At 44.2% G+C, this 27,280-nt stretch overlaps 1 protein-coding gene across 1 annotated transcript in view; it reads right to left on the reverse strand.

The window, feature by feature from the left end:
* IL11RA (interleukin 11 receptor subunit alpha) overlaps window positions 1–27,280 on the reverse strand; it is a 205,978-nt gene that overhangs the window by 155,223 nt on the left and 23,475 nt on the right. The gene's annotated exons all lie outside the window — the stretch shown is intronic.

The following is a 27,280-nucleotide window of genomic DNA, read 5'->3' on the forward strand; positions in this document are numbered from 1 at the left end:
AGGAAGGGAGGGCTTCCCAGGATTTGCTTCACTGATCGACCCTTCCGGAGGTTGTGGTGGTATGAGGGGGGGGGGATGGGGAGACAGAGTACCACCAAAAGACAACATGGTGCTGTGGAGGACCAGCTGCCCGCCTGCTGCCACCTGCACAACGAATCCCTGACCCCCGACTCCCAGCCGGCCCAGAAAGTTTGGCAATCACAGGGGCACAGCGCCAGCAAGTGAGAAGGTCAGCGTTTGCCCTTGATCACCTTAGCAGGGAGGGAGGCGAAAGCTGCAACCCTCCCTTCCAGGGCGAGGGAGTTGAATTTCTTTTTTTTTTCGGAGGGGTCAGTGGACAGACTGATCTTTTGTTACATTTTGCCGCCAGCTCCCTTCACTTTAGGCAACTTTGAGAAGGTGAGAAGGTCTGCGTTTGCCCTTGATCACCTTAGCAGGGAGGGAGGCGAAAGCTGCAACCCTCCCTTCCAGGGCGAGGGAGTTGAATTTCTTTTTTTTTTTCGGAGGGGTCAGTGGACAGACTGATCTTTTGTTACATTTTGCCGCCAGCTCCCTTCACTTTAGGCAACTTTGAGAAGGTGAGAAGGTCAGCGTTTGCCCTTGATCACCTTAGCAGGGAGGGAGGCGAAAGCTGCAACCCTCCCTTCCAGGGCGAGGGAGTTGAATTTCTTTTTTTTTTCGGAGGGGTCAGTGGACAGACTGATCTTTTGTTACATTTTGCCGCCAGCTCCCTTCACTTTAGGCAACTTTGACGCCTTCCTCCTAACGCCTGTTTCAAGCTGGCAGTAACGTTTCCAGCAGTAAAGGTGCCGTTTCTGAGCATCAGGAATGATTACTAAGCACCTCATTTACTTCTGTTTAACATTTCCCACGTATTGCGTGATCTTCAGCACCCACGCTGTTCCATGTGCTAGTGCCCGCTGAACATCTGCGCAGCATAATGCTGGCTCTATTCCGGCGCTAATTGCCTCTAGATCCGGAATTAGGTTCTGAGCATCGGCCTGTTAGAAGCTCAGCCTTTGATATGCCATAGGTGGTGGAACATAAGAACAGCCTTACTGGGTCAGACCAATGGTCCATCAAGCCCAGTAGCCTGTTCTCACGGTGGCCAAACCAGGTCCCTAGTACCTGACCAAAACCCAAGGAGTATCAACATTCCATGCGGAATCTCCAACAAGTGGCAACATTCCATGCTACCAATCCAGGACAGACTATGGACTTTTCCTCCAGGAACTTGTCCAAACCTTTCTTAAAACCTGCTACGCTATCCACTCTTACCACAACCTCTGGCAATGCGTTCCACAGCTTAACTATTCTTTGGATGAAAAAATATTTCCTCCTGTTGGTTTTAAGAGTATTTCCCTGTAACTTCATCGGGTGTCCGCTATTCTTGGTCATTTTTGACGGAGTGAAAAATCGATCCACTTGTATCCGTTCTACTCCACTCAGGATTTCGTAGACTTCAATCCTGTCTCCCCTCAGCCGTCTCTTTTCCAAGCTGAAGAGCCCCAACCTTTTTAGTCTTTCCTCATAGGAGAGGAGTTCCATCCCCTTTACCATCTTGGTCGCTCTTCTTTGAACCTTTTCTAGCGCCACTATATCTTTCTTGAGATAAGGAGACCAGAACTGAACGCAACACTCCATATGAGGTCGCACCATGGAGTGATACAGGGGCATTATGACATTCTTAGTCTCGTTAACCATCCCTTTTCTTATAATTCCTAGCATCTTTTTTGCTTTCTTGGCCACCGCCACACATTGGGCAGAAGGTTTCATGGTGTTGTCTACGACAGTGGTCTCAAACTTGTGGCCCGCCAGGTACTATTTTGAGGCCTTCGGTATGTTACCGTTGTTCTGGAACGTTGCCCACCTCACTGCTGTAACTTCATGCAAGCGCTTTCCTGCGTCTGTAGGTGATTGTGAAGTGGAGTGGAGAGGACAAGTCGGATATCGATTCTCCCCTCTACAAAACAGCCTAGAGGAAATTTTGTCTCTTGCAGTTGATACTTTAGAATCTAAATCACAATTTTGCATGAGGTTTATAAATTTTTCCTTAATTGCTTCTGATAATTTCAGCTATACACAGCTGAAAGCTGTGCAACATGTAGAAAGTGAAAAACTATCTAAATTTCTCTTTCTCAAGCAATTAAGGAAAGATTTATAAACTATAACAAGTTTTACCACATGCAAAGTTGTCATTTCTTTAAGAAGACATTAACTATTTTTTCTGCGGCCCTCCAAGTACCTATAAATGCAAAATGTGGCCCTGCAAAGGGTTTGAGTTGGTCTACGATGACACCCACATCCTTTTCTTGGGCGCTAATCCCCAAGGCAGACCCTAGCATCCGGTAACTGATTCCTAGGAACACCAGACCTACAAAGAAATAGAACTGGTCTCTCTGTATGGTTTCTCACTCCTCCGGGGAGAGATTCTGAACACGGGCTGCAGCCTGCCAGCCACGCCTGGCATTCCTCCTGTGAATAACCTGTGTAAACACAGAGAAATAGCTGTCAGAGAAACCGCAGCCTGGAATCTATTTTAAAACCTGACAAGGTCTTCTCTTTTTTCTGGATTGCTTCATTTCTGCCGGGCTTCTGAGGAATCCTCCAGGAATTTCAGAGTCTGACAGGGTGGGTAGCCAAGCAGTGACTGAATGCGTTTGGGCCCCTGGCAGAAATCCTGCCAAGTCTGCAAGGGGGAGGGCAGGGATCGGAAAGGGGAGGAGCCTCAGGCCTGTGAAACATGCAGAGCTGCCAAGTTGCCCAGTTCCAGGAGGGAACCGATCCTGGTTTTGAATTTCCATCTTTCCAGCAGTGTGATATTTGTGGTCCAGGATTCTGTCCCAAAATGCATCACGATAAGATTGGCTGAAATCCAGGACTGGCCTAAAATCTCCCTCTCGGAACTGGAAAACTTGGCAGCTGGGGATATGCGTGATCAAAATCAAAATTTGCTTTGTTGGTTATTCTGAACCTTCCCAATTTTTATTTTTTTTTTTGGGGGGGGGTTTCACGTGTATTTTTCATGCACGGAAGAACGAGACTTGGGAGTAATCATCAGTGCTGACATGAAAGCAGCCACTCAAGTGGAGAAGGCTTCATCTAAAGCACGGCAGATGATAGGTTGTATCAAGAGAAGCTTCGTCAACAGGAAACCTGAAGTCATGATGCCATTGTACAGAGCCATGGTGAGACCTCATCTGGAATACTGTGTGCAATTCTGGAGGCCACATTACCGAAAGGATATGCTCAGAATTGAATTGGTTCAGCGGATGGCCACCAGGATGGTCTCGGGGCTAAAGGGTCTCCCGTACGAAGAAAGATTGAGCAAATTGCAGCTCTACACTCTTGAAGAGCGTAGGGAGAGGGGAGACATGATTGAGACATTTAAGTACATCACGGGACGGGTCGAGGTGGAAGAGGATATCTTTCTTCTCAAGGGACTCTCGACCACAAGAGGACATCCGCTCAAACTCAAGGGAAGGAAGTTTCGTGGAGACGCCAGGAAGTACTTCTTCACGGAGAGAGTGATTGAGCATTGGAACAAGCTTCCAGTACAGGTGGTCGAGGCACGCAGCATCCCAGACTTCAAGAACAAATGGGATACCTATGTGGGATCCCTACGTGGTCATGCCAAGGGTTAGGGTCACTAGGACTTGAATGAGCGGGTCAGTAGAGTGACAGTATAATTATTGTACTTTAAGGGTCAGTAGACTTAAGAGGGTGGGTAAATGGTGTGGGCAGACTTGATGGGCTATAGCCCTTATCTGCCGTCATCTTTCTATGTTTCTATGTATTGTATGAAAGCTAGAAATTTTCTCACACGATGTATTGGATTACAAATCATTGTATGTTTATTTATTTATTTCAAGAATTTCCTACCCCCTATTCCTAGGGCATTTGTTGATGCCTTTTTTTTAGGTATTTTTGACAAAGTTGATGTCTTTACCCACATTATGGCATCTTTTTGAAGATTGTTTCTATGTTTATTTTATTATGGGCTCGTTTTACAAACGTGCGCTAGCGTTTTTAGCGCGCGCTAAGGCCCTAGCGCACCTTTGTAAAAGGAGCCGTATATGTTTTTTTTTAACTATCCGTTTGTTTTAATTATATGTTCATTTTAAATACTGTGTATGTAAATTTTGTAAACCGTTTAGTTTTAAACGGTAGATAAAGCTTTAAAATAAATAAATAAAATGGATACAGACAAAAGGCTCCTTTTATCAAGCTGCGCTAGCGGTTTAACGCATGTAATGGCGCGCATTAAACCGCCGGCCATGCTAGCCGCTAACGCCTGCCTTAGCAGGGGGTTAGCGCGTGATTAAAAGTCACGCATGCTAGCGCGGCTTGATAAAAGGATCCCAAAAAGGCACATTAAATAATTTCATACACGCAAACAACACATGCAAAGAGACGGATATATCAATAGCAATTACCTCATAAATCCTGTTTAAATAACCATTTAAATGCTTCCCTAAATAGAGTAGTTTTTAATACTTTCTTAAATTTCTGAAGGTCCAAAAGTGCTGTCAATGGTCCTGTTAAATTGTTCCATAAAGTCACTCCAGCAGAAGAAATCACAGATGTTCTCAGACTTTCATAATGAAGACATGTTAATACGTAAAAACACGCACGTACAATCGATTTGCGTGCACTAAACTTTTTAACGCAGCCAAATGGGCCAAACATACGTTACATAATAACATAAGCAATGCCTCCACTGGGTCAGACCCGAGGTCCATCGTGCCCAGCAGTCCGCTCACGCGGCGGCCCAACAGGTCCAGGACCTGTGCAGTAATCCTCTATCTATACCCCTCTATCCCCTTTTTCAGCAGGAAATTGTCCAATCCTTTCTTGAACCCCAGTACCGTACTTTGCCCTATTACGTCCTTTGGAAGCGCATTCCAGTTGTCCACCACTCGTTGGGTAAAGAAGAACTTCCTAGCATTTGTTTTGAATCTGTCCCCTTTCAGCTTTTCCGAATGCCCTCTTGTTCTTTTATTTTCTGAAAGTTTGAAAAATCTTTCCCTCTCTACTCTCTCTATGCCCTTCATGATCTTGTAAGTCTCTATCATATCCCCTCTAAGTCTCCTCTTCTACAGGGAAAAGAGACCCAGTTTCTCCAATCTTTCTCTCTCTTTCTTTCTTTCTTCCTCTCTCTCTCTCTCTCTATTTCTCTCTGTCTCCCTCTCTCTCTCTTTCTGTCCCTCTCTACTCTCTCTATGCCCTTCATGATCTTGTAAGTCTCTATCATATCCCCTCTAAGTCTCCTCTTCTCCAGGGAAAAGAGACCCAGTTTCTCCAATCTTTCTCTTTCTCTCTCTCTCTCTTTCTGTCCCTCTCTACTCTCTCTATGCCCTTCATGATCTTGTAAGTCTCTATCATATCCCCTCTAAGTCTCCTCTTCTACAGGGAAAAGAGACCCAGTTTCTCCAATCTTTCTCTCTCTTTCTTTCTTTCTTTCTATCTCTCTCTCTCTCTCTCTCTCTCTTTCTTTCTCTCTCTCTCTCTCTCTCTCTCTCTCTCTCTCTCTATTTCTCTCTTTCTTTCTGTCCCTCTCCACTCTCTCTATGCCCTTCATGATCTTGTAAGTCTCTATCATATCCCCTCTAAGTCTCCTCTTCTCCAGGGAAAAGAGACCCAGTTCCTTCAATCTTTCTCTATCTCTCTCTCTCTCCCTTTCTCTCTCTATTTCTGTCTCTCTCTCTTTCTTTCTATCTCTCTCTCTATTTCTCTCTGTCTCCCTTTCTCTCTCTCTTTCTGTCCCTCTCTACTCTCTCTATGCCCTTCATGATCTTGTAAGTCTCTATCATATCCCCTCTAAGTCTCCTCTTCTCCAGGGAAAAGAGACCCAGTTTCTCCAATCTTTCTCTTTCTCTCTCTCTCTCTCTTTCTGTCCCTCTCCCTTTCTCTCTCTCTGTATCTCTCTCTCTTTCTGTCCCTCCCCACTCTCTCTATGCCCTTCATGATCTTGTAAGTCTCTATCATATTCCCTCTAAGTCTCCTCTTCTCCAGGGAAAAGAGACCCAGTTTCTCCAATCTCTCAGCGTATGAAAGGTTTTCCATCCCCTTTATCAGACACGTCGCTCTCTGAACCCTCTTGAGTAACGCCATGTCCTTCTTAAGGTACGGTGACCAATATTGGACGCAGTACTCCAGATGTGGACGCACCATTGCCCGATACAATGGCAGGATAACTTCCTTCGTTCTGGTTGTAATACCCTTCTTGATTATGCCTAGCATTCTATTCGCTCTCTTTGCGGCCGCTGCGCAATGTGCCGCCGGCTTCATTGTTACGGAATGCACACTTGACAGTTCTGCACCACAGAATTTCAGAAGGTAAAAAGCCCTTTACAACAATTTGCCAACAATACTTAGCTGAGTCACGGTGCATAAAGACTGAACGTGGACAGCCAGCCCTAGTGAAATGAGCTGATAGCGTCAATCTGGCAGATCTTCCTGTCCAGTGAAGAGAGAGAGCGAGAGACTTTTGGATCAGTCCTGATTTTTTTTTTAAATGTGTTTACATCTCATTGTGTAGAACGGGTACAAGTGGATCGATTTTTCACTCCGTCAAAAATGACAAAGACTAGGGGACACTCGATGAAGTTACAGGGAAATACTTTTAAAACCAACAGGAGGAAATATTTTTTTCACTCAGAGGATAGTTAAGCTCTGGAATGCGTTGCCAGAGGATGTGGTAAGAGCAGATAGAGTAGCTGGTTTTTGGACAAGTTCCTGGAGGAAAAGTCTATACTCTTATTGAGAAAGACATGGGGGAAGCACAAGCAGCCCAGCACAGCTGTTTCAAAAGATAAGTTGCGATAGCTGTATTTATAAGCCTGTTGAAAAAGTGTTTGCTGGACTGTGTAGCGTTACCACAATTTAATGGACTTTAACGTTTATATCACTTTATTCAAAATTTAACAAGTATTTATCAATGCTGTTTAAGGAGGTTTTTTTTATAAGCCAGTGAGGTACTTACCTTTCCAGTCTTTCAGCAAGATTTCATCTGTCTGAAGACGGGGTTCTGAGGCTTGTTTCTTCCTTATATTAAATTCAGTAGTTGCAGTATTTCATGACATGATTTTCCAAAAATCTTTTTAGAGTTGAGTTGATATAGATTTTTTTCCATTGAAGAAAGCCCACTCTCCTGCATTTGGTTTATACAGGAAGCCACTGCTTGCCCTGGATCGGTAGACTGGAATGTTGCTATTCTTTGGGGTTCTAGAATCTTGTTACTTTCTGGGATTCCGGAATCTTGCTATTCTTTGAGATTCTGTATGGAATGTTGCTACTCCTTGGGGTTGCGGAATCTTGCTATTCTTTAGGGTTCTGAATAAAATGTTGCAACTCTTTGGGGTTCTAGAATCTTGTTACTCTCTGGGATTCCGGAATCTTGCTATTCTTTGAGATTCTGTATGGAATGTTGCTACTCCTTGGGGTTCCGGAATCTTGCTATTCTTTAGGGTTCTGAATGGAATGTTGCTACTCTTTGGGGTTCTAGAATCTTGTTACTCTCTGGGATTCCGGAATCTTGCTATTCTTTGAGATTCTGTATGGAATGTTGCTACTCCTTGGGGTTCCGGAATCTTGCTCTTCTTTAGGGTTCTGAATGGAATGTTGCTACTCTTTGGGGTTCTAGAATCTTGTTACTCTCTGGGATTCCGGAATCTTGCTATTCTTTGAGATTCTGTATGGAATGTTGCTACTCCTTGGGGTTCCGGAATCTTGCTATTCTTTAGGGTTCTGAATGGAATGTTGCTACTCTTTGGGGTTCTAGAATCTTGTTACTCTCTGGGATTCCGGAATCTTGCTATTCTTTGAGATTCTGTATGGAATGTTGCTACTCCTTGGGGTTCCGGAATCTTGCTCTTCTTTAGGGTTCTGAATGGAATGTTGCTACTCTTTGGGGTTCTAGAATCTTGTTACTCTCTGGGATTCCGGAATCTTGCTATTCTTTGAGATTCTGTATGGAATGTTGCTACTCCTTGGGGTTGCGGAATCTTGCTATTCTTTAGGGTTCTGAATGGAATGTTGCTACTCTTTGGAGTTCTAGAATCTTGTTACTCTCTGGGATTCCGGAATCTTGCTATTCTTTGAGATTCTGTATGGAATGTTGCTACTCCTTGGGGTTGCGGAATCTTGCTCTTCTTTAGGGTTCTGAATGGAATGTTGCTACTCTTTGGGGTTCTAGAATCTTGTTACTCTCTGGGATTCCGGAATCTTGCTATTCTTTGAGATTCTGTATGGAATGTTGCTACTCCTTGGGGTTCCAGAATCTTGCTCTTCTTTAGGGTTCTGAATGGAATGTTGCTACTCTTTGGGGTTCTAGAATCTTGTTACTCTCTGGGATTCCGGAATCTTGCTATTCTTTGAGATTCTGTATGGAATGTTGCTACTCCTTGGGGTTGCGGAATCTTGCTATTTTTTAGGGTTCTGAATGGAATGTTGCTACTCTTTGGGGTTCTAGAATCTTGTTACTCTCTGGGATTCCGGAATCTTGCTATTCTTTGAGATTCTGTATGGAATGTTGCTACTCCTTGGGGTTCCGGAATCTTGCTCTTCTTTAGGGTTCTGAATGGAATGTTGCTACTCTTTGGGGTTCTAGAATCTTGTTACTCTCTGGGATTCCGGAATCTTGCTATTCTTTGAGATTCTGTATGGAATGTTGCTACTCCTTGGGGTTCCGGAATCTTGCTCTTCTTTAGGGTTCTGAATGGAATGTTGCTACTTTTTGGGGTTCTAGAATCTTGTTACTCTCTGGGATTCCGGAATCTTGCTATTCTTTGAGATTCTGTATGGAATGTTGCTACTCCTTGGGGTTCCGGAATCTTGCTCTTCTTTAGGGTTCTGAATGGAATGTTGCTACTCTTTGGGGTTCTAGAATCTTGTTACTCTCTGGGATTCCGGAATCTTGCTATTCTTTAAGATTCTGTATGGAATGTTGCTACTCCTTGGGGTTGCGGAATCTTGCTCTTCTTTAGGGTTCTGAATGGAATGTTGCTACTCTTTGGGGTTTTAGAATCTTGTTACTCTCTGGGATTCCGGAATCTTGCTATTCTTTGAGATTCTATATGGAATGTTGCTACTCTTTGGGGTTCTAGAATCTTGTTACTCTCTGGGATTCCGGAATCTTGCTATTCTTTGAGATTCTGTATGAATGTTGCTACTCCTTGGGGTTCCGGAATCTTGCTCTTCTTTAGGGTTCTGAATGGAATGTTGCTACTCTTTGGGGTTCTAGAATCTTGTTACTCTCTGGGATTCCAGAATCTTGCTATTCTTTGAGATTCTGTATGGAATGTTGCTACTCCTTGGGGTTGCGGAATCTTGCTATTCTTTAGGGTTCTGAATGGAATGTTGCTACTCTTTGGAGTTCTAGAATCTTGTTACTCTCTGGGATTCCGGAATCTTGCTATTCTTTGAGATTCTGTATGGAATGTTGCTACTCCTTGGGGTTGCGGAATCTTGCTATTCTTTAGGGTTCTGAATGGAATGTTGCTACTCTTTGGGGATCTAGAATCTTGTTACTCTCTGGGATTCCGGAATCTTGCTATTCTTTGAGATTCTGTATGGAATGTTGCTACTCCTTGGGGTTGCGGAATCTTGCTATTCTTTAGGGTTCTGAATGGAATGTTGCTACTCTTTGGGGATCTAGAATCTTGTTACTCTCTGGGATTCCGGAATCTTGCTATTCTTTGAGATTCTGTATGGAATGTTGCTACTCCTTGGGGTTCCGGAATCTTGCTCTTCTTTAGGGTTCTGAATGGAATGTTGCTACTCTTTGGGGTTCTAGAATCTTGTTACTCTCTGGGATTCCGGAATCTTGCTATTCTTTGAGATTCTGTATGGAATGTTGCTACTCCTTGGGGTTGCGGAATCTTGATATTCTTTAGGGCTCTGAATGGAATGTTGCTATTCTTTGTGATTCTAGAATCTTGTTACTTTCTGGGATTCCGGAATCTTGCTATTCTTTGAGATTCTGTATGGAATGTTGCTACTCCTTGGGGTTGCGGAATCTTGCTATTCTTTAGGGTTCTGAATAAAATGTTGCAACTCTTTGGGGTTCTAGAATCTTGTTACTCTCTGGGATTCCGGAATCTTGCTATTCTTTGAGATTCTGTATGGAATGTTGCTACTCCTTGGGGTTGCGGAATCTTGCTATTCTTTAGGGTTCTGAATGGAATGTTGCTACTCTTTGGGGTTCTAGAATCTTGTTACTCTCTGGGATTCCGGAATCTTGCTATTCTTTGAGATTCTGTATGGAATGTTGCTACTCCTTGGGGTTCCGGAATCTTGCTCTTCTTTAGGGTTCTGAATGGAATGTTGCTACTCTTTGGGGTTCTAGAATCTTGTTACTCTCTGGGATTCCGGAATCTTGCTATTCTTTGAGATTCTGTATGGAATGTTGCTACTCCTTGGGGTTGCGGAATCTTGCTATTCTTTAGGGTTCTGAATGGAATGTTGCTACTCTTTGGAGTTCTAGAATCTTGTTACTCTCTGGGATTCCGGAATCTTGCTATTCTTTGAGATTCTGTATGGAATGTTGCTACTCCTTGGGGTTGCGGAATCTTGCTCTTCTTTAGGGTTCTGAATGGAATGTTGCTACTCTTTGGGGTTCTAGAATCTTGTTACTCTCTGGGATTCCGGAATCTTGCTATTCTTTGAGATTCTGTATGGAATGTTGCTACTCCTTGGGGTTCCAGAATCTTGCTCTTCTTTAGGGTTCTGAATGGAATGTTGCTACTCATTGGGGTTCTAGAATCTTGTTACTCTCTGGGATTCCGGAATCTTGCTATTCTTTGAGATTCTGTATGGAATGTTGCTACTCCTTGGGGTTGCGGAATCTTGCTATTTTTTAGGGTTCTGAATGGAATGTTGCTACTCTTTGGGGTTCTAGAATCTTGTTACTCTCTGGGATTCCGGAATCTTGCTATTCTTTGAGATTCTGTATGGAATGTTGCTACTCCTTGGGGTTCCGGAATCTTGCTCTTCTTTAGGGTTCTGAATGGAATGTTGCTACTCTTTGGGGTTCTAGAATCTTGTTACTCTCTGGGATTCCGGAATCTTGCTATTCTTTGAGATTCTGTATGGAATGTTGCTACTCCTTGGGGTTCCGGAATCTTGCTCTTCTTTAGGGTTCTGAATGGAATGTTGCTACTTTTTGGGGTTCTAGAATCTTGTTACTCTCTGGGATTCCGGAATCTTGCTATTCTTTGAGATTCTGTATGGAATGTTGCTACTCCTTGGGGTTCCGGAATCTTGCTCTTCTTTAGGGTTCTGAATGGAATGTTGCTACTCTTTGGGGTTCTAGAATCTTGTTACTCTCTGGGATTCCGGAATCTTGCTATTCTTTAAGATTCTGTATGGAATGTTGCTACTCCTTGGGGTTGCGGAATCTTGCTCTTCTTTAGGGTTCTGAATGGAATGTTGCTACTCTTTGGGGTTTTAGAATCTTGTTACTCTCTGGGATTCCGGAATCTTGCTATTCTTTGAGATTCTATATGGAATGTTGCTACTCTTTGGGGTTCTAGAATCTTGTTACTCTCTGGGATTCCGGAATCTTGCTATTCTTTGAGATTCTGTATGAATGTTGCTACTCCTTGGGGTTCCGGAATCTTGCTCTTCTTTAGGGTTCTGAATGGAATGTTGCTACTCTTTGGGGTTCTAGAATCTTGTTACTCTCTGGGATTCCGGAATCTTGCTATTCTTTGAGATTCTGTATGGAATGTTGCTACTCCTTGGGGTTGCGGAATCTTGCTATTCTTTAGGGTTCTGAATGGAATGTTGCTACTCTTTGGAGTTCTAGAATCTTGTTACTCTCTGGGATTCCGGAATCTTGCTATTCTTTGAGATTCTGTATGGAATGTTGCTACTCCTTGGGGTTGCGGAATCTTGCTATTCTTTAGGGTTCTGAATGGAATGTTGCTACTCTTTGGGGATCTAGAATCTTGTTACTTTCTGGGATTCCGGAATCTTGCTATTCTTTGAGATTCTGTATGGAATGTTGCTACTCCTTGGGGTTCCGGAATCTTGCTCTTCTTTAGGGTTCTGAATGGAATGTTGCTACTCTTTGGGGTTCTAGAATCTTGTTACTCTCTGGGATTCCGGAATCTTGCTATTCTTTGAGATTCTGTATGGAATGTTGCTACTCCTTGGGGTTGCGGAATCTTGCTCTTCTTTAGGGTTCTGAATGGAATGTTGCTACTCTTTGGGGTTCTAGAATCTTGTTACTCTCTGGGATTCCGGAATCTTGCTATTCTTTGAGATTCTGTATGGAATGTTGCTACTCCTTGGGGTTGCGGAATCTTGCTATTCTTTAGGGTTCTGAATGGAATGTTGCTACTCTTTGGGGATCTAGAATCTTGTTACTCTCTGGGATTCCGGAATCTTGCTATTCTTTGAGATTCTGTATGGAATGTTGCTACTCCTTGGGGTTGCGGAATCTTGCTATTCTTTAGGGTTCTGAATGGAATGTTGCTACTCTTTGGGGTTCTAGAATCTTGTTACTCTCTGGGATTCCGGAATCTTGCTATTCTTTGAGATTCTGTATGGAATGTTGCTACTCCTTGGGGTTGCGGAATCTTGATATTCTTTAGGGCTCTGAATGGAATGTTGCTACTCTTTGGGGTTCTAGAATCTTGTTACTCTCTGGGATTCCGGAATCTTGCTATTCTTTGAGATTCTGTATGGAATGTTGCTACTCCTTGGGGTTGCGGAATCTTGCTCTTCTTTAGGGTTCTGAATGGAATGTTGCTACTCTTTGGGGTTCTAGAATCTTGTTACTCTCTGGGATTCCGGAATCTTGCTATTCTTTGAGATTCTGTATGGAATGTTGCTACTCCTTGGGGTTGCGGAATCTTGCTATTCTTTAGGGTTCTGAATGGAATGTTGCTACTCTTTGGGGTTCTAGAATCTTGTTACTCTCTGGGATTCCGGAATCTTGCTATTCTTTGAGATTCTGTATGGAATGTTGCTACTCCTTGGGGTTCCGGAATCTTGCTATTCTTTAGGGTTCTGAATGGAATGTTGCTACTCTTTGGGGTTCTAGAATCTTGTTACTCTCTGGGATTCCGGAATCTTGCTATTCTTTGAGATTCTGTATGGAATGTTGCTACTCCTTGGGGTTGCGGAATCTTGCTATTCTTTAGGATTCTGAATGGAATGTTGCTACTCTTTGGGGTTCTAGAATCTTGTTACTCTCTGGGATTCCGGAATCTTGCTATTCTTTGAGATTCTGTATGGAATGTTGCTACTCCTTGGGGTTGCAGAATCTTGCTATTCTTTAGGGTTCTGAATGGAATGTTGCTACTCTTTGGGGTTCTAGAATCTTGTTACTCTCTGGGATTCCGGAATCTTGCTATTCTTTGAGATTCTGTATGGAATGTTGCTACTCCTTGGGGTTCCGGAATATTGCTCTTCTTTAGGGTTCTGAATGAAATGTTGCTACTCTTTGGGATTGTAGAATCTTGTTACTCTCTGGGATTCTGGAATCTTGCTATTCTTTGAGATTCTGTATGGAATGTTGCCACTCCTTGGGGTTCCGGAATCTTGCTCTTCTTTAGGGTTCTGAATGGAATGTTGCTACTCTTTGGGGTTCTAGAATCTTGTTACTCTCTGGGATTCCGGAATCTTGCTATTCTTTGAGATTCTGTATGGAATGTTGCTACTCCTTGGGGTTCCGGAATCTTGCTATTCTTTAGGGTTCTGAATGGAATGTTGCTACTCTTTGGGGTTCTAGAATCTTGTTACTCTCTGGGATTCCGGAATCTTGCTATTCTTTGAGATTCTGTATGGAATGTTGCTACTCCTTGGGGTTGTGGAATCTTGCTATTCTTTAGGGTTCTGAATGGAATGTTGCTACTCTTTGGGGTTCTAGAATCTTGTTACTCTCTGGGATTCCGGAATCTTGCTATTCTTTGAGATTCTGTATGGAATGTTGCTACTCCTTGGGGTTGCAGAATCTTGCTATTCTTTAGGGTTCTGAATGGAATGTTGCTACTCTTTGGGGTTCTAGAATCTTGTTACTCTCTGGGATTCCGGAATCTTGCTATTCTTTGAGATTCTGTATGGAATGTTGCTACTCCTTGGGGTTCCGGAATATTGCTCTTCTTTAGGGTTCTGAATGAAATGTTGCTACTCTTTGGGATTGTAGAATCTTGTTACTCTCTGGGATTCTGGAATCTTGCTATTCTTTGAGATTCTGTATGGAATGTTGCCACTCCTTGGGGTTCCGGAATCTTGCTCTTCTTTAGGGTTCTGAATGGAATGTTGCTACTCTTTGGGGTTCTAGAATCTTGTTACTCTCTGGGATTCCGGAATCTTGCTATTCTTTGAGATTCTGTATGGAATGTTGCTACTCCTTGGGGTTCCAGAATCTTGCTCTTCTTTAGGGTTCTGAATGGAATGTTGCTACTCTTTGGGGTTCTAGAATCTTGTTACTCTCTGGGATTCCGGAATCTTGCTATTCTTTGAGATTCTGTATGGAATGTTGCTACTCCTTGGGGTTCCGGAATCTTGCTCTTCTTTAGGGTTCTGAATGGAATGTTGCTACTTTTTGGGGTTCTAGAATCTTGTTACTCTCTGGGATTCCGGAATCTTGCTATTCTTTGAGATTCTGTATGGAATGTTGCTACTCCTTGGGGTTCCGGAATCTTGCTCTTCTTTAGGGTTCTGAATGGAATGTTGCTACTCTTTGGGGTTCTAGAATCTTGTTACTCTCTGGGATTCCGGAATCTTGCTATTCTTTAAGATTCTGTATGGAATGTTGCTACTCCTTGGGGTTGCGGAATCTTGCTCTTCTTTAGGGTTCTGAATGGAATGTTGCTACTCTTTGGGGTTTTAGAATCTTGTTACTCTCTGGGATTCCGGAATCTTGCTATTCTTTGAGATTCTATATGGAATGTTGCTACTCTTTGGGGTTCTAGAATCTTGTTACTCTCTGGGATTCCGGAATCTTGCTATTCTTTGAGATTCTATATGGAATGTTGCTACTCCTTGGGTTTTGGCCAGGTACTATGGACCTGGATTGGCCACCGTGAGAACGGGCTACTGGGCTTTATGGACCATTGGTCTGACCCAATAAGGCTATTCTTAAGTTCTTAACGTGTCCCATTCAGTCTCCTAGCAAAATAGTTAACTTTGTACCTGCCATGTAGTGCACATTACATCCCACATAGCTTTATTTTTAGGGCTTCCACAAATCACATAGTGCAGGCTACTTACCTCTGTTTTCGCGAGTTGTAGCACATAGTGCTGTGCTTCTCCTTCACCGTTGTTTTTTCGGTTGCTCCCCACCACGCAGTGCAAGCTACTTCCCGCAACGCCTTTGTTTTTGAGGTTTGAAATGGCATTTCGCAGCTGTTGCGACCTGAAGTGCTCTGTGTTTGGCTTTCATCCAGTACATTGTGCAATAGTTCCATTCTGGTTCTCCCATGGGATTTTAGTATTGCAGGAAACGCAATGCATCGGGAATCACTCGGGCTCCTGTTCACTAAAAGTGCATGGAGTGAGGGAAACAACTCCTCAGAGTGTCTTAGTGGGTTTGTAAGAGGGGCTGCTGAAAAGTTCTCAGCCCAGCCAACCGACTTCCTGAAATCTGAACGTTATTTTGCCACGGTAGCTGAAAAGAAGGTTATCTTATTTCATAAAGTGCCAATTTGCAGAAACAAAATTCTCTGTTTTGATTTTGTTTCAGATCATTGATTGACCCATATCCGCGTCATTCTCTTCTCGGTTGGGCTGAGAACTTTCCAGCACCCCCTCGTAGTGTGAAGACTTTCAGACTCATAACCAGAGCTGAGATTGTGATGTCATAATGCCTCATTCCACCAATAAGAGCCAACCTCATCAGTGATGTCACAATGGCTTCATTGTCCTATATTTGGCTCACTTTTATTACATACCAGGAGGTGCTGAAAAGTTCTCAGACCAACCAACTTCCTAAATTCTGAGCGTTATTTTGCCACGGTAGCTGAAAAGAGGGTTATTTTATTTTGCAAACTGCCTAATTTGAAGAATTGTAATGCTATGTTTTGATATTGTTTCAAATCATTGATTGAACCATGTCCATGAAAAGTGTGGAATTTTCAAGCATCGAACTCCAGGCCAACATGAAGTTCCTATTCCTGCAGAAGAAAACTCCAAAGGAAACCCATGAATGTATGAGGCAAACATTGAGTGACAAAGGCCCATCATACGTCACAGTGAAGAAGTGGTGTGTAAGCTTTCAGCGTGGAGATTTCGAGACGGAAGATGCAGCAAGATCTGGGAGGTCTCAAATGGTGCCAACTCCTGAAATTGTTCACCATGTCCGTGACCTGATTCTGGCGGTGACAGGTCAAAGGCGTGCCGACAACCCAGCGCAGATAACTAAGCGCAAGGTGGAAGCGCGCCAAAGAAAAACAGTATTTTCAAGGGCTCCGATGGGGGTGTGTGTGTGGGGAAACCCCCCCATTTTACTTAACAGAGATTGCGCCAGCGTTGTGGGGGGTTTGGGGGGTTGTAACCCCCACATTATACTGAAAACTTCAGTTTTTCCCTAAAAAAGAGGGAAAAGTTAAGTTTCCAGTAAATGAGGGGGTTACAACCCCCCAAACCCCCCATAACACCAGCGCGATCTCTATTAAGTAAAGTGGGGGGTTCCCCACCAACACCCCCTGTCGAAGCCCCTTAAAATACTGTTTTTCTTCGGCGCGCTTCCACCTTGCGCTCAGTTGTCTGTGCTGGGTTGTCGTCGCGCCTTTGTCGTCGCGCGCTTTTGTCTATGAACCGATTCTGGCAGATCAGCAAATATCGGCTAAAACAATCGCTGATACACTACAGATATCCAGGGAATGTGTTGGGTGTGTAATCCATGAGTGGCCGGGTATGCAGAAGCTGTCAGCCATATGATGTCGAGTGGACACTTCCACGTTGATTTGGCAGCATGTTCAGTGAGCTGGTGCCAACTTTTGGGAACGACTAGTTACTGTTGATGAAACATGGTCACACCACGATGATCCTGAGACAAAACAGCAGTCCATGCAATGGCGGCTCTCAGGTTCTCCGAGGCCAAAGAAATTCAAGATCCAAAAGTCAGCAGGAAAGGTCATGGCCACAGTGTTATGGGATCAGGAAGGTGTTGCAATGACTGACAATCTTCCAAGGGGCCAAACTGTTAACGCACTATACTAATGTAACTTGCTATGCCGATGAAAGGAGGCAATGAAAGAAAAAAATGAGAGGGAAGCTGAGGAAAGGGGGTTTCTTTTGGCAAGACAATGCACCTGCTCACAAGATTTCAAGATTTTATTTTGACTTGATGAATCGCTTATTTACGTTACTAAGCGATTTACAAATTTAAAAGGTTTAAGCATATACCAGTTTAATCTTTAAATATACAGTGGTGCCTCACACAACGAACTTAATCCGTTCCAGGAGCAAGTTTGTTGTGTGAAACGTTCGTTGTGTGAAACGCGTTTTCCCATAAGAATACATGTAAAAGAAAATAATTCGTTCTGCAGCCCTACATTTCCCTCCCTCCACCTCACCTTATATGCAGAGTTTGCCAGCTTTCTTTTTCACCCAGCCGCACGCTTTCAAAAAGCTGTGCACGCGCAGCTGCTGAAGTTGATCAATGTTCTCCTCTCCTGCAACTTCCGGTTTCCGGTTGCGTCAGAGGAGAAGATTGAACAACAGAGCATGCGCGCATGTGCTGCTCTTTGAAAGTGTGTGGCTGGCCGAAAAAGAAAGCCGGAAAACTCGGCATCTAAGGTAAGGTGGAGGGAGATGATGGAACACTGCATTCAGACAGGAGGGTGCTGCTGTTCCCGGCTCACATTAGGAAGCGGCGAGAGTAGTTCCGCCCCCCCCCCCCGGGCCCCTCGGGCGACTTCGTTGTGTGAAACGAAGTTCGTTATAGGGAGCAAGACAAAAAGTTCGTTATGCGCAGCGTTCGCTGTGCGAGGCGTCCGTTATGCGAGGCACCACTGTAATGGGTTAGACAAACAGGCTTACAGACTAACAGATACATAAGTTAAAAAGGGCAGAACTACAATTATTTATATTAAAGTATAGGAGAAGACATAAATGGACAGAACAATAGGGAGGTAAAGTGAAAAATAGAGAAAGAATAAAATAAACTTTGAACATAACTAAAGATTAAAGGCATCATAAGTTGGAGACCATTCTTAAGCAGAATTTTGTTGTCTCTGCCTTGGGGGTCCAGGCGGCTATTTGTGGGGGGGGGCTAGTGTCTCGCACCGTGTTACGGTGGGCCGAGCGTGTCCTGGATCATGAGTCTGATGACTGGTCCTTAGTGGATCAAAAGGTGGCAAGATTGAGATGGCTGCCTCGTTCCTCTCGGATGCTCTCTATAACTTGGTGCGGACATCGGCCAAGTCTATGGCTTTTGGAGTGGCGGTGCGGCATACCTTGTGGCTTCGCACTTGGTCGGCGGATGCCGCGTCCAAAACTAAGCTTACCAAATTTCCCTTTTGGAGGTCTTTTTTGTTTAGAGAGGACTTAGATAAGTTGGTTCAGACTCTGACGGATTCTAAGGTGCCCCGCCTGCCTGAGAACTGTGCCTGCCCGGCGTCTTCGGGCATCTGCGGGAGTTCCGCAAGTATCGCCCTGGGTGTGGGGCTGCTACCTCGGCTTCAGAAAATTGCTCAAATCTCACCTATTCCGCGAACAGGTCCCTTAACCCCCTTGCTCTCGCAATAAACCGACACCCCCCCACCCCCCTCCTACTGCTCTTCCCCTTCCCCCCGCCCTTATTTGGTCTCGCTCTCTCTCTCTTACCTTCCAACCTAACCTTCTTCGTGGCTTGAAACTCTGATAAAATGTTGTAAATCCGCGTGTCATCTCAGATCTTAATTAATTGATGTGAACCGCCTAGAACTCCTTGGGTATGGCGGTATACAAGAATAAAATTATTATTATTATTATCTTTAAAAAGATAACACTTCAGATTGCCTTTGAAGGGACTTAAATCATTTTCTTCTCTTATATATTGAGGTAAGGTATTCCATATTTGTGGGGCCATTACCGAGAACATGTCATGACGTCGAGTACCAATTACTTTCAATGAGGGAACTGTTATAAGTTTTTGATTGGTGGACCTAAGAGAGCGTGATGTATTATAAGGATTGAGTAGTTTGTTAATAAATTGAGGTTCATTAGAAGAGAGAGTTTTAAAAACTAGAAGTAAGATTTTGAAAGTAATTCGGTGATTTGATCAGGAAGGGAGTAACATGACCGTATTTTTTTCCATTATAGATCAATTTAATGGCGGTATTTTGGACTATCTGGTAACTCTTTACTATTAATCGTTACTCTAAAAGAATAGAGGCGTCTCCAGATAGACGCCTCTATTCTTTTAGAGTAACGATTAATAGTAAAGAGTTACAGTAATCAAGTTTAGTGATGACCAGAGAATGAATTAGTATGTTCAATGATTTTGGCTCAAGAAACTTAGAAATTGAGCGAATCATTCGGAGCCTATAAAAGCAAGATTTAAGAATGTTGCTTACATGTTCATGGTAGGAAAGCCTTTCGTCAATAGTGACGCCCAGTATTTCCAAAGATTTTACTAACTTTAGATGGGTATTCTCCAGGATGAATGGGGTAATCAGATTTATGTCTTTTTTTCCATGGGAAAAGTAAAGTTTGAGCCATTGCTTAATTTCCACCAATTTTCTATTAATCTCCATTATTTCTTCTTTGTTTTCTGGATTTAGAGGATGTAGAAGTTGAACATCATCGGCATTTGTAAAAAGTAGTGAAGCCTGGCAAAAAACGATGGATGTTTTGACGCAGTGGGGGTTTCAATGCAAAGACCTTCTACCCTATTCATCAGATCTTGCTCCATCTGACTATTTTCTGTTTCCAAATCTTAAAAAGAGTTTTGAAAGGGTGACAATTTTCGAGTGATTCGCAGGCGATTGCAGCAGTGGAACAGTATTCCAATGACCACACGTCGGAGCATTTTTGGAAGGGTTCCAGAAACTTCAGACACGATGGGCCATGAACTGGAGTGAACATGTGGAATAACAGGCAGATTTCATGACTCTACGTCATTCCCTTCTTGGTCGGGCTGAGAACATTTCAGCATCCCCCCCCTCGTACAGTGCTGGGTATGTCTGCCGGTGCTTGAGAAATCCTAGCGTTCTGTGGGCGTAGCAGAGACTTCACCAAAAGTGGGCCGGGATTCCTGAAGTTTTCTCATTCCTGTCCTTTCTCCCCTCCTTTTCGAAGAAGCCGTTCCTTTATAGTGTCATTCACGCAGGTGCTGTGGCCATCTGGCTCTGGTCTTTCAGCAAAATAATCCCAAAAGAAGGAAAAAAACCTCCACGAACAAACTAGGTAAACCAAAGGAGGGGGGAAGGGACTGAACACATCCACCTTAAGGAACAATACAATTTATATTATATGCAAAAATAGCATAAAATCATGTCATACGTGTAAAACCAAGCCTTATAAAAAGTCCAAGTCTTGTGAATTTGATGGACCCACCACGGTCGGTGTTTCGGCTTCCGTGGAGAAGCCTTCCTCAGGGGTCGGCCCAGTAGATGGCGCTCAATGAAAGACTCTTCAAAGGACAAGGCTTCGAGGCTGGTAAAGCAGGATCGAAGAGGGCATAAAAGCCACCAAAGACGCCGTGGAAGCTTGCACGCAGCCTTTAAGCCGAAACACGGACCGTGTTGGGTCCACCAAATTCACAAGACTTGGACTTGGCTTTACATATATGATATGATTTTATGCTATTTTTGCTTATAACAAAATCGTTGATGTGTTCAGTCCCTTCCGTACTCCTTCTCTGGTCTTTCAGCCGCATGATCGGTTTGGCCTCGTCTCTGCAGCCCTCTGGATCACTGGTTGTCCAAGAAATGCTGCCTCCCCTGAACCAGCCCCACTGCTGCTTTCCCCGCCTCTTTGGCCCTGGCTCTGGACTCTCAAGGGGCTTCACACTGAGCAATAACGCTGTGTGAGTCAACGACTCAACGCCGGCTGAAAAGTAGTTCAACCTCTGGTTTAATGCAGAGGTCAGATAGGAGCTTCTGTTGCAATTCACAAAGGAGAAAGGCCACTGGCCACCAAACAGCACTACTACTACTGCTGCTGTTTATCACATCTAAAGCGCTGAAAGGCATACGCAGAGCTTTTAACATTCAATAGGTACTAGGGACCTGGACTGGCCACAGTGAGAACGGGCTACTGGGCTTGATGGACCATTGTTCTGACCCAGTAAGGCTATTCTTATGACGGTCCCTGCTCAGAAGAGCTTACAATCTAATTTAGATAGACGTAGAGTTACCAGACATCTGGATTTCCCCGGGGGTCCGGACGGCTTTTCAAAACCCGGCACTTTGGGTTTTGAAGAGCCGCCTGGAATCGCGTCGGGCAGGGAGGAAGCGTGCGCATTCCCGGACTTCCTCTCTACCCGACAAGAGCAGGTGGCGGGGCTAGGGGTGGCATTGGGGCTGGGCGGAACTGGGTGAGTCTAGGGGAGCTCCGGCTTTTCCAATTGGAAAATCCGACTGGACATCTCAGGCTCGGAGAGTTTCTGATATGAGCACAGGTATCTAACAAGGGTGGGAGTTCAGAGTTGAAAGTTTGGACTTGAATACTGCCAAGACGATAACCATACAGTTTATTTGCGTCTATCAGGACGGGGATGTGCTTTAATAAAGCTATTCACCAGCCTTGTCAAGAGGTTGCAGTTCACGGACCAGCCTGGCATTCTGTAAGATACACAGAGAGCGTTTTATAGATGACTTGTGAAGTCTGTGACGCAAGTTCACTGGAGCTCCCTCTCTGCGGCGAGTACAATCATTCATTACCACCAGCCAGGGGAATTAAAGGGCTTACCATTTCCAAGAAAGGGAAGATTAGATGACCCAGCAGAGTGGGAAAAGAAATGTTTTGAATCCAAGCCTGAATTTTTATGTGTCTCTGTGTACGGCTGTCGCTCCTTAAATTGACAGCGGTTGTGGCAACCCCATTGGCCATCCGAACGGCCATCGCTCCAGGCCCAGCTCCTGCTCACTGGCAGTGTCTTAAGGTAGGAAGGAGCTGTGTGAGGAGGAGGAGGAGAGAGAGAACAGAAATTTTTCTCCAACCTCCCGTTGCTCTGTGCAACACTCAACTGCCGAGAAAACATTGAGCTGCAGAAGGTGGGCGACGCAGTGGTATTCCAAAGTGCTTCCTTGTAGAGAATGATACGGGGACAAATTTGTCCTTGTCCCTTCCCCATTCCTGTAAGCTCTGCCTTAACTGCACAAGCCTCAAACACTTGTGATTTTAAAGTTTTTCAGGCTTGTACAGATGAGGATGGAGCTTGCAGGAATAGGGCAGGGACAGGAAAAGAACTCGCCGGGATAGGACGGGAAAATGAGTTCCCGCGGGGATGGGGAAAAATTTGTCCCCGTGTCCTTCTCTACTTGGAAGAACAGTATAGAAAACTGAATAAAAAAATAGTGTGAAGAGTTTCAGCCTCTGATCACCAGAGCTGAGATTGTGATGTCATAATGCCTCATTCCACCAATAAGAGCCAACCTCATCAGTGATGTCACAATGGCTTGATTGAATAAATAGTGTGAAGAGTTTCAGCCTCTGATAACCAGAGCTGCTATTGTGATGTCATAATGCCTCATTCCACCAATAAGAGCCAACCTCATCAGTGATGTCACAATGGCTATACTTGACTCACTTTTACTACATTATGATTTCTAGAGTGGTGCAGTGGTTAAATCTACAGCCTCCGCACCCTGAGATTGTGGGTTCAAACCCACGCTGCTCCTTGTGACCCTGAGCAAGTCACTTAATCCCCCCATTGGCCCAGGTACATTAGGTAGAGTGTGAGCCCAACAGGACAGACAGGGAAAAAGGCTTGAGTACCTAAATAAATTCATGTAAACTGTTCTGAGTTCTCCTGAGAGAACAGTATAGAAAACTGAACTAATAGGGTGAAGAGTTTCTGAGCTGGCTTTGTGATGTCATAATGCCTCATTCCACCAATAAGAGCCAACCTCATCAGTGATGTCACAATGGCTTCATCGTCTTAGACTTGGCTCACTTTTACTACATTTTGATTTCTAGAGTGGTGCAAGTGGAGAAAATGACATGGGGACAAATTTTTTCCTATCCCCGCAGGAACTCAATTTCCCTGACCCCGTGAGTTTTATCACTGTCCTTGTTCCATTCATGTAACTCTGCCTTAACCGCACAAACCTCGAACACATGATTTTAAAGTGTTTCAGGCTTACTTGTGTGATTTGTAAAATTTTACACGGGATCTTTTCCCCTTTAATTCCTGTCTCTTTCAATTCTTGTTTACCTTTTCTTTGAAGAAATACTCAGAAATATAAACTTAGTTATCACATCAGTTAAAAGAATCAAAACTACACGTCCCCCTCCGTATTCGCAGTTTCCGCATCTAAGGATTCACTTATTCGTGAATTTAAACCTAAAATTCCTTTTTCTTTTTTCGGGCTATTTTAAGCCCTGAAAGCCCCTCTTAAGTCTTACCTGTTGGTCTAGCAGGTTTTCAAGCAGGAATGATCTTCCCACGCTCCTGCCCCGTGCAGATTGCTCACAGGAAATGGCTGCCTTGTGCTCCCGTAGTCTCTCGAGCCATTTCCTGTGAGCAATCTGCACGGGGCAGGAGTTTGGGAAGATCGCTCCTGCCCCGAAAACCCGCTAGACCACCAGGTAAGGCTTAAGGGGGGCTTTCAGGGCTTAAAATAGCCGGGGGGGGGAAGCGAGGGATAGGTGCAGAACCAGCCAGAATATTATTCGCGGTTTTTTAATATTCGCAGGCTGGCTCTGCGCCTAACCACCATGAATATGGAGGGGGAAGTGTAAATTCAATTTTTGCAAATCTTTTACTTTCTTATCTGCGAAAATTTGGACTGAGCTTCCTTCTGAGATTAGGTCACTCTCTCAAATAACAACCTTTCAAAAAATGTTAAAAACATATTAATTTCAAAAATCTCTGGTTGATTCTTCTGTTTTAAGATAAGTGTAGGATAGAAATTATCTTATATCTACCGGTAGTTGTACTTAAGAAAATTTGTTAACTGAGTCGAGCCTTTTTACAAGGGATGAATCGGTATATAAAGTCAAGGATTGGATTGGATTGGCTTGTGCAGATGAGGACGGAACTTAGGCATTGGTGGAATGAGGCATTATGACATCACAATCTGAGCTCTAGAATGTTGCTACTTAGGATTTTAAAGTGTCTGAGGCTTGTGCAGATGAAGACGGAGCTCAGGCATTGGTGGAATGAGGCATTATGACATCACAATCGGAGCTCTAGAATGTTGCTCCTTAGGATTTGAAAGTGTTTGAGGCTTGTGCAGATGAGGACGGAGCTTAGGCATTGGTGGAATGAGGCATTATGACATCACAATCTGAGCTCTGGAATGTTGCTACTTATGATTTTAAAGTGTCTGAGGTTTGTGCAGAAGAGGATGGAGTTCCAGGAATGGGGCAGGGACAGGAAAAGAACTTGCTCGGATGGGAAAATGAGTTCCCGTGTCCTTCTCTAGTTCCTTGTCCATTGCAAGTCAGCTCCTTTCATCCATCACTTTCTTTTCTTAAACACTACCCCATTGGTGGAGATATGGGGAGAAAAGGCAGGAAGAAAGAAGAGCAACGAGATGAGAAAGAAATACCAAACAGATACGTGATGCTCCTTTTTTTTCCCCTTCACTCCCTGCACAGCTAACAGCCAATTCCTCACAAAGGCAGAAGAGCGAGGAGGTAGCACAAGTGACAGCAGAGGACCACCGCTCCCCTCCTTTCTTCAGTATCGAAAAGGAGTCCCTCCACCTCTCACCAGGTTCTCAACACTGGAGACTGGGGGTTGTCTGATTACGGGCAGCAGAAGCACTGATAAACCTGAGATTAACTGGAGCCTGTACCCTGATCTCCCATATAAAGATGACCTGGAAACTATTCTTTCCTCCATCCCCTCCACCCAAGTTTCATTTTAAGCTGTTCATATTTTCCCATAGAGAGACGTGAAGGCCGATTTTCCATTTATTCAATTTTCTACCCTGTCCTCCCAAAAGAGACCAGAATGGGTCACAAGTTTACATACATAATAAAGGTTAGTGATAAGGAAGGAGTGGTGTAGGAGTTGAATTGAATCGGTTCAACGGACGGCCACCAGGATGATCTCGGGGCTCAAGGGTCTCTCGTACGAAGAGAGACTGAACAAATTGCAGCTCTACACTCTCGAGGAACGTAGGGAGAGGGGAGACATGATCGAAACATTTAAGTACCTCACGGGACGTGTCGAAGTGGAAGATGATATTTTCTTTCTCAAGGGACCCTCGGCCACAAGAGGGCACCCGCTCAAACTCAGGGGCGGAAAATTTCATGGAGACACCAGAAAGTATTTCTTCACAGAGAGAGTGGTTGATCATTGGAACAAGCTTCCAGTGCAGGTGATCGAGGCAGACAGCGTGCCAGACTTTAAGAATAAATGGGATACCCATGTGGGATCCCTACGAGGGTCAAGATAAGGAAATTGGGTCATTAGGGCATAGACAGGGGGTGGGTAAGCAGAGTGGGCAGACTTGATGGGCTGTAGCCCTTTTCTGCCGTCATCTTCTATGTTTCTATGTTTCTATGGAGTTAGAGCAGTGGTGTCCAACTCAAACCTTTTGCAGGGCCACATTGTGGATTTGTAGGTACTTGGAGGGCCGCAGAAAAAATAGTTAATGTCTTATTAAAGAAATGACAATTTTGCATAAGGTATAGTTTATAAATTTAACTACCCCCCAAAGGCCTGCGAGTTCCCTCCTTCTTTGCAGCATCCTCCAGCTTCCTCCCTGGCCTCCCGGTCTTAATTTCAGCTAATTACCGCAGCCTGCAGAGAGGATTGCTGGTGCTGTAGCGCTCCTCGCAGGCTGCCATTGGCCTCTGCAGCATGTTTCCTCCTCAGCAGTCTCGCCCCTCCTCTGACATCAGGGGCAGGATCGCAGCAGAGGGAACGTGATGCTGAGGACGACAGCAGCCTTCAAGGATCGCTACAGCACCGGCAATCCTCTCAGTAGGTTACGGTTATTATCTGAGGGTAAGAGTGGGAGGCCAGGGGGGAAGCCAGAGGACGCTGCAACGAGCGGGCAGCACTAGTACAGAGTGCGGGCCGCAAAACTGTAACTGGCGGGCCGCATGTGGCCCCTGGGCCGCAAGTTTGAGACCACTGGGTTAGAACTATAGCCTCAGCACCCTGAGGTTGTGGGTTCAAACCTCTTGTGTAAGCCAAAGTTAGATCATTAAATCAGAGACAAAAGGGTCTCAGTAACTCAGTGAACCATCCACAAAGCATAATTTTCATTCGCATATAAAAGGGGTTCCGTTGTCTATCATTGACCCAAAAAACCTCCTAATAATTCCCTATTTTTTTTTGTTCAATAATTTTTTATTAAAATTTCAGTGAAAAAAGAATACAAAAGAAAAACATAATAACACATTTTCACAGTTACAGGTGTACATTATGTGAGCCTTAAATATGCAAGAAGTTACATAAGTTCAATTTTTCATAAATTCATTTTTTTTCTTTTTTTGAACAAATAACTTTTTGATCCTATATTTATGTGCAAAACTCTTAAAAAAGCAGAATCTCATAGAACAAAATGACTGTTCAATGGATCCCCATCCCCGACGGGACCTGTTTCGCCTATATCAAACATAAGAACATAAGAACATAAGAAGTTGCCTCCACTGGGTCAGACCGAGGTCCATCTCGCCCAGCGGTCCGCTCCCGCGGCGGCCCATCAGGTCTGCGACCTGTGAAGTGGTTTCTGCCTATTTCTATAACCTACCTCAAGTTATATCTGTACCCCTCTATCTCCTTATCCTCCAGGAACCTATCCAAACCCTCCTTGAACCCCTGTACAGAGTTCTGGCCTATCACATTCTCTGGAAGCGCGTTCCATGTGTCCACCACCCTCTGGGTAAAAAAGAACTTCCTAGCATTTGTTCTAAACCTGTCCCCTTTCAATTTCTCTGAGTGACCCCTAGTGCTTGTGGCTCCCCTCAGTTTGAAGAATCTGTCCTTATTTACTCTCTCTATGCCCTTTAGGATTTTGAAGGTTTCTATCATGTCCCCTCTAAGTCTCCTCTTCTCCAGGGAGAACAGCCCCAGCATTTTTAACCTGTCAGCGTATGAAAAATTTTCCATACCATTTATTAGTTTAGTCGCCCTCCTCTGCACTCCCTCGAGTATCGCCATGTCCTTCTTGAGGTACGGTGACCAGTATTGAACATAGTACTCCAGGTGCGG

This window comes from Geotrypetes seraphini, chromosome 1 (assembly GCF_902459505.1).
Source record: "Geotrypetes seraphini chromosome 1, aGeoSer1.1, whole genome shotgun sequence".
Taxonomy (NCBI): Eukaryota; Metazoa; Chordata; class Amphibia; order Gymnophiona; family Dermophiidae; genus Geotrypetes; species Geotrypetes seraphini.